Below are 8436 nucleotides of genomic sequence, written 5' to 3' on the forward strand. Positions count from 1 at the left end.
GAAATTGGTCTGACTTACGATGTGTACCTACTAAACTAGGTTTATGCTACAACGTACATATTATGGTGCTTTGGGTAATCTAGGACTGACTGTCATGTCTTCTAGAGGTACTGTGTTAGTTAAATGTTCAAGAGGGTGCAGATCCATCACTCTTGTATGATGAAAAGAAAAGCACATGTAAACTGTGTGTGCCTCAACACAACTTCTAACAAGTCACGTAGGGGAATCCATGTCCCAGGATAGACAGATGTGTGCTTTCTGTCGTTTTCAGTGCACAACTACCCATCTTATTAAGTATGTATGGGCACCTTTTGAAAGACTTGCTGTTAAGTTCACCTTAATCAACAATAACTGAGGAAATAAAACAATAGGCGTTTTATCAAATGCTACTACAATGCATGATGTACCTAATTTATGGGAGGCAACTTGTGTTTTAGGATTAGTGGTCCTTTAATCTGAGTCACAGAGACCTTATTCCTGACATATTCACCCACGGTGAAGAATTGGCTTTAACTCCTGGGTGTCTGACTCTTTGGGGGAGATTTACTAAAACTGAAGAGTACAGAATCTGGTGCAGCCGTGCATGCTAACCAATCAGTTTCTAGGTTTTATCGCTAAAGCTTAACCCACTTAAGGACCGAGCCTCTTTTTTACACTTGCTGAAGTGTGTTAAGTGTGTTTAAAATCATTTTTTTTTGCTAGAAAATTACTTAGAACCCCCAAACGTTTTATATATATATATATATATATATATATATATATATATTTTCCTAACATCCTAGAGAATAAAATGGCGGTAGTCGCAATACTTTCTGTCACACCGTATTTGCGCAGCTGTCTTACAAGCGCACTTTTTTTTTAAAGAATACACTTTTTTTTAAATTAAAAAAATAAGGCAACAGTAAACTTAGCCCATTTTTTTATAATGTGAAAGATAATGTTACACCGATTAAAATGATACCCAACATGTCATGCTTCAAAATTGCGCCCGCTCGTGGAATGGCGACAAACTTTTACCCTTAAAAATCTCCATAGGCGATGTTTAAAAATTTCTACAGGTTACCAGTTTTGAGTTACTATAATTATTGCTCTCGCTCTAACGATCAGGGCAATACCTCACATGTGTAGTTTGAACACAGTTTTCATATGTGGGCCCTACTCACGTATGCGTTCGCTTCTGCACGCGAGCTCGTCGGAACGGGATGCTTTAAAAAAGAAAAATTTCTTATTTATTTTACTTCTAATTTTTCTATTTTGATCTGGGTTACTTTTATTCCTATTACAAGGAATCTAAACATCCCATGTAATAGAAAAAAAGCATGACAGGACCTCTTAAATATGAGATCTGGGGTCAAAAAGACCTCAGATCTCATATTGACACTAAAATGCAATAAAAAAAAAAATGAAAAAAAAAATTTCTCCTTTAAGAGCTGTAGGCGAAAGTGACGTTTGACGTCGCTTCTGCCCTCTCATGCCATGGAGCCGAGCAGGGGCCATCTTCTCCTCAGTCAGGAGCCAGGCATCCATGGGAGATAACGCAATCGTCTCTGCCGCTACCGGCGGGGTGAATAAGCGACGGAGATGACCAGAGCGTGGCGGGAGGGGGATGGGCACCTCTCCCGCTGCCGATAAAAGTGATCTTGTGGTAAATCCACCACGGAGACCACTTTTATCTTAAAGAGAAACACACGGTGTTCCCGAAAATACTGGGGTTATGGCAGCTAGCTGCTGCCATAGCCCCAGTATTTAGCGTCAAAGTACAGACGTACGGTTACATCGTTTTGTGTGGAGTGGTTAATCAAACAATCTAAAGTTAGAAGCTGATTGGCTACCATGCACTGTTGCACCAGATTCTGTGTGCACCAGTTTTAGTAAATCCCCCCGTGATTGGATCTTCAGTTACAAAGCTACCGGTAGAGGCTGCAACCAGGTGCATATGGCTGTCCTTCCCTTTAATAAGGGACATATTAAGTGAAAGAGATTCATTACACAGGTTCCTGCTTTGACAGAGTTTGGGCAGGTGAGGTCATTATCTAATGTCTACACATATGTCAATCACGTGATGTGCTTACCCCTATTAAAGGAATGAGATGACCATTTTATTGTACAGACTGGCGATATGGATACAGTTTTGTTTCTGCCAGTCTATATTTGCATGCTGTTCATTGAGGTTCACTGTAGAGAAAAGGCCAACATGGGTCCATAACGTAGCAAAGTGCTGCTCTAATGCACAAATGTATTTACAGCAAGATCATCACTGTGCTATGTACTGAACTTGGAGTGGCCTTGCAGATTATTCATCTCTACAGTGAGAAGCAGTATACACGAAAATTGGACTCAAACCAAGACTTGAAGAAGAGCATCCCAATCCCCAGTCTGAACGTTCCAGCAGACACTTTGGCAGACAGTAATACAAAAAACATGGCAGATAAACTGAAATTATATTTCCTTTTACATTTGCAGTGGTAAACAAAATTCTCCTTTTTGTGCAATACATCACACGGGCCTGTCTCAATTACCAAAGACACAAAAACACATTAGGACAAAACAAATGAAAGAAATAGAACATCTTTTTGCATAGCACTAAAATGTATAATTAGTTCTGGTGCTAAATCTAATACATTTGTTTGTGCAATATATTCATGTGCAGACACTTTCTTCACCAGTGAGTTCAGTTCATTAGCACATACCATGAAAATATAAACAGGGCCATGGCAAAATAGTCATTCTGCAAGACTGTATGTAGTATGTGCATTCCATCATGAACAGGCAAAGCACTAGCTCTGTTGGGATTTGTGGTTTTGTAACAAATGCATTGATGTTCCCCCTGTATTGTCACATGGATATAGTCACGTAATGTTGTCTTGCAGCATTCACTTTAGTTCTTGAAAAAGGTTTAGCCTTTACAAATATGAACATTTTTTTTCAGCTCATTCAAAACCGTGATGCATGCAGGTAGAGATCAGTATACATGTACATATCCAGAGTCTTGTAGCATAAGAAATAACAAAGGATCGATTTGCACTTGGAAGTGATCACAACATCCATAGAGGAAGGGTCATGACACACAGCTATTACCTCTCAGTCATACTTGTGCATACTTACAAAATACATGCAATATTACCGTTGCTTTGATACATCACAGAAAGAAATCGTTAGGTGAAATGGTAACGTAACACTGTTTAATCAATAGCAGTATTTTAACGGACATAGGATTTCTTTATCAAAACTCGAGCAAAGGTATAGCAGAGGTGTTACCAACCAGCTAGAATCCAACTGTAACTCTTCTTTTCAAAAAGTTAACATAGGCTTGCCATGGGTAACACCTCTATGATTTATATGCTCAAGATTTAAAACATTTATGGCAATAAACTCCTGAATTTTTTATTGTATTAGTGTGCATTTTGAATGAGCATTATTCTGACAACAAGGTTTATAAGCCACTGGTTAGCCCCATTTTTAGATATACATGCAATACAGCCAGACGGTAATAGGTCTTCCTTTTTTAAATAATAATAAAAAAAAATAGGTAATTTTAATATTTTAGTTGTTTCATCCCTTGTTAAACAGATCTGGGAACAAACTGCAGTTGACCAAGAGAGCCATACCTTCCATGAAGCAAGATTAGAATTTCATATCAGGTGGCACACCCAAGCAGCATCTTGCTGCATTGAAGAAACAATACAAGGTACCTTGTAGGCGTTTCACTTAGGAATTCTCCTTGCCAACAAGTATCACACTTCATCCTTTCACATTAACAACTAAATCTAGGATCTTTGGTGATTGAGAACAAATGATTTTAAACACAATAGTATAATGTCATATAAAACTTGTTGAATACGATAAGTTAAATAGCTAGCAAAAGGGTTTATATATCGCTGAGTTATTCATGAATGTTCATAAAATATAGATCAACTATATAGCATCTTAATATCAACATGCTCTGCACAAACTAGAATCCATAGGATTGTCAATATATTATAATAATGGCTCTAGCTATAGTTTTGATATAGTGTTTTATATGGCGTTTGACTTGTTACCTGAATATTTACTTTGTATAGATTTTTTTTTTTTGGTTTACTGTTTAAGGCAAATTACTATAAAGGCATAATGGGTATATAAATTATCATGTTGTTCCTGTGAGATGAGGTCCCTGGGGGCCATATATAATTTGTATGACTACAGGCATCTCCTAAATCTGGTAGTATAATATCCTAAATATCCAACCACATAGGGGTGAATTAATCAAGTAGTGAATATGATATTCAGCAAGCATTCACTGTAGTATCTGTCTGGTGCACATTATAAATTACTGTGATTGATTTAACTGCAGTCAATGGTTGGTCAATGTAAAATGTATGATTTTATAAATATGCCACTTAAAACCCCAGCTGGCTAGATTATGTAAACCATAACATAAAGATTTGTTGGATGACTGCATACACAAACTGATTCGGCTGTTGTATGACTGCACTGACAGCTTCAGTCATTCAATTCATGATTAAAAGCAGATGGATATTAACCAGATTTTGGATATATTTCTGATTTGTGGCAATTTTCCATCACCAAGCTGTAAAATTACCTTTACCACTCCTACTGCCACTGTGTTTTGGCCTTCATCAGGACTTTTTCTTCTTATGGCGCTTGTTTCATGTTTAAGTCAAATCTGAAATTCGGCTTGATGATTGTGAATTTTACAAGTCACAGTTGTGGTCTCTGAATTAGTAATGTTAAAAAGCAGTGAGCTGTGCCTCAAAGCTACATGAAATCTTTTGTTTTTTTTTACGAAACCTCTTAATTATATTACCAAAAATGCAAACCTGAGGATACATCAGGTATAGGTTATCAATACCAACCTAAAAATAAAAAATGATTTCCCCAATGCCAGGAAAGGCTATCAGCACTCAACCACTCATTGGAAATATAAGTGATGAAGTGAAAAATAACCCATTGAATAAGCAAAGACAATGATACAGACTAAAAATAATACAAACCAAAAATAGGGGGGGGGGGGGGCTTACGAGTGGGTAGCCCTTATAACTAGACAAAATAAACTATTGACTAAGGGGTGTTGCTGTCAAAACAAAGGTGGGATTCCATCTGTAAAACAAAAGAGAGAGGAAGGAAGTGAGACAGTGCAACCACTCTGGTGTAGTAAATTTCAACAAAGTTTAATTAAAAAGAAAGGTTAAAAATTAATACTCCCAAAAGTATAAAAACCACACATATGGAAGTCCACGGGAGAGGGTGAGCCTGTGGTGGAGGCACAGTCCAAAAAGGGTGCAGCTGGATGGATAATGAGCTGCTGCAGACACAAAGTCAGGATCTCTGTGCCGCTGTAGTTAGTAGGAAAATGGCTCTGACAGCCCAGCAAGTATGTATGTCGCTGTGGCTTCCTCGTTCCTGGTGGCAATGGCCGATGGAAGGTAATGTCCACCTGGAGTCCAGGGTCACTGTGACAGGGTCAGCGGCACAGAGATCTGGACCTTTTAGGATTGTGCCTCTACCACAGGCTCACCCTCTCCCGTAGACTTTCGTGTGTGTGTTTTTTATACCGTTGCGAGTATCCTTTTTTTTTTTGTTTTATTCATTTTTTAACCTTTCTTTGCAATTAAACTTTGTTGGAATTTACTACACCAGTGGTTGCGCTGTCTCCCTCCCTTCCCCTCTCTATGGGTTGTCAATGAAATGAACACTTTATGTTTAAGGGAATATAAAATAATCAAAGAAATTACCACAGCATAGCTGACTGTCTGCAACTAAGCTAAGTTTGCAAAAAAACAGCTCTAGTCATGATAAAAACTACAACCACTTAAAAGTTCAAAATTCTGTGCGGATGCTACCAGTTTCCGTTGCTATATAGGTTTAAATTAAGGACCCTGGTGGAGAGATGCTCTTACTCCTAACTTTGCCAGTTGCTGCAAGATTAACGTATATTGCTTTGCTGCTTGCTGAGCAGCGTGGTCACACTCTCCCTAAGGTACACTAATGCGCTGTACACACGATAGGATTTTCTGACAACTGCTCATATCGAACATTTCGTGTTGGAAAATCCGACCGTGTGTACAAGGCATAAGTCTATCTCTATTCTGTCTCAGTAAACAGAAGATGGTAACTAATTAAACTCAAGATGTGCACCCAAAACAATGCCTACAAAAATTAGTCATACACCTATAATCCTGTGGTAAGAATTTACTGTGTGTATGTGGGAGGTAACATTTAGGGACCTTTTACTAACACATTAGGGAGATTCATCCCCCTATTTGTCCAAAGAACCACTATCTGTGTAACAGATAGGAAGGGAAAATGTAAATTTTAGAATTGTCATCAGAGCAAGAGGTAAGGGGAAACCATACAATAGGGGTAGTTGGTGAACACTGTCAAAGAAAAGAATTCCCCTTTCTTTGGAGAGTTTTTTTTCTCACTTCCTGTTGTGTCTCCAAGATAAGAAGTGAAGAATTTCTTCCCAGCACAAATCAAATAGCAAAAATCTATGTGATAGATGCTTAAAAACTTCATTACTCTTTCCAAAATAAAAAAAGTTACACTTTAATCTAATATATTCATATGTACAAGGATATCTAAGGTCAGCATACAGAAAAAGGTAATATTTAATGTCAAGGATTCTAAGAGAACATTAGATGTGGTTCTTTGTGAATAGGTAAAAGAGCTGCCTAAGTAAAGCTGGACATAGATGGACTGAAATGTGACCAGTTCAGCAGGAACAGGTGTGACCACCCTGCTCAACAGAAGTCAATTGTTTGATCGATTTCTGTTAAAAAGAGTATGTTGGAAAACTTTTCTCAAATCAGCAACTGCGGTTGCTGATCAATGTATTCTAACAGCTACATGTGCTGCTGACAGAATACAATGCCCCACATGGGGATTCCTCCATGTACAGTATCTTGTTGTTGTGTCGATAGAGTCTGCGAGCAGATAGCTCATTATAGCAGAAGCAACATTACTGTACACTGAGCTAGGCATTTCTAGGCATACTCTGGCTGTGCTGGAATGACTGACACTCATGCCAATCAAATGCCAAAAACTCAGCACCTGGAAGTAGCCGAGGAGAAGATGACAGTGGCTGGCGAGGAATGTAGCCGCTGCATGGCTGGAAGGTGGAGGAGATTTTTTGAGGGTTTAGTTAGTTTTTAAGACTGTGCATGTTCGCTGGCACCCCTAGTTGTTTAGGAGAGGGTAAAGTCATAGGACCAAGACATACTGTAGCTGGTTACTTTCCTACACAGTGGTGTTCATTTGACCATTTTCTAGCCAAAGGCATTTAATACTTACCTTTGGTTTGCTTGCTAGCCATTTATCTATCAGAGCTTGTGAAAAAATACAGTACATTTGGGTACTGGTGAGCTTTGAACCTTTTTCCCAAAATGCTGTGCTCAGACTTAGCATCAAAAAGTAGGTTCAAAAATGGTCACATGGGGGAGGGGCAGGTGGTCAATAACCCTGTGTAAGCCCAACATGGAGCTTACACAAGAATTAGACTTAGGACACCAACTGTGTGAACAGGCCAGCAGGCAAATATCAGGGTGTGGCCTATCAAGAGAACCTGCCAATTTGCCCTGAATCGACAAGGTGGAAAAATCTATTTAAAGCTTCTGGAAAAGTAAATAAGTAAGCATTTATTATGAGTACTTTAAATTATTTGTTGTTTTGTCTACTATGTGAACTTGAATTATATATAAAAGTTTGTCAATCCTCTGCAGACCTGCATGTATCTTTATACAACTAAATATGTAACTATGTATAAATCTATTTTAATAAAAGGTCTGGTTAAATCTGTACATACAGTATCTCACAAAAGTACACCCCTCACATTTTTGTAAACATTTTCATACATTTTTTCATTGAAGAAATGACACTTTGCTACAATGTAAAGTAGTGAGTGTACAGCTTGTATAACAGTGTAAATTTTCTGTCCCCTAAAAATAACTCAACACACAGCCATTAATGTCTAAACCACTAGCAACAAAAGTGAGTACACACCTAAGTGAAAATGTCTAAATTGGGACCAAAGTGTCAATATTTTGTGTGGCAACCATTATTTTTCAGCACTGCCTTTACCCTCTTGGGCATGGAGTTCACCAGAGCTTCACAGGTTGCCACTGGAGTCCTCTTCCACTCCTCCATGACTAAATCACGGAGCCGGTGGATGTTAGAGACCTTGCACTCCTCCACCTTCCATTTGAGGATGTCCCACAGATGCTCAATAGGGTTTATGTCTAGAGACATGCTTGGCCAGTCCATCACCTTTACCCTCAGCTTTATCTTGGTCTCATCAGACCACGGGACATGGTTCCAATAATCCATGTCCTTCGTCTGCTTGTCTTCAGCAAACTGTTTGCGAGCTTTCTTGTGCATCATCTTTAGAAGAGGCTTCCTTCTCGGACGACAGCCATGCAGACCAATTTGATGCAGTGT

This window comes from Aquarana catesbeiana, linkage group LG05, assembly GCF_042186555.1.
Source record: "Aquarana catesbeiana isolate 2022-GZ linkage group LG05, ASM4218655v1, whole genome shotgun sequence".
NCBI classification, from domain to species: domain Eukaryota; kingdom Metazoa; phylum Chordata; class Amphibia; order Anura; family Ranidae; genus Aquarana; species Aquarana catesbeiana.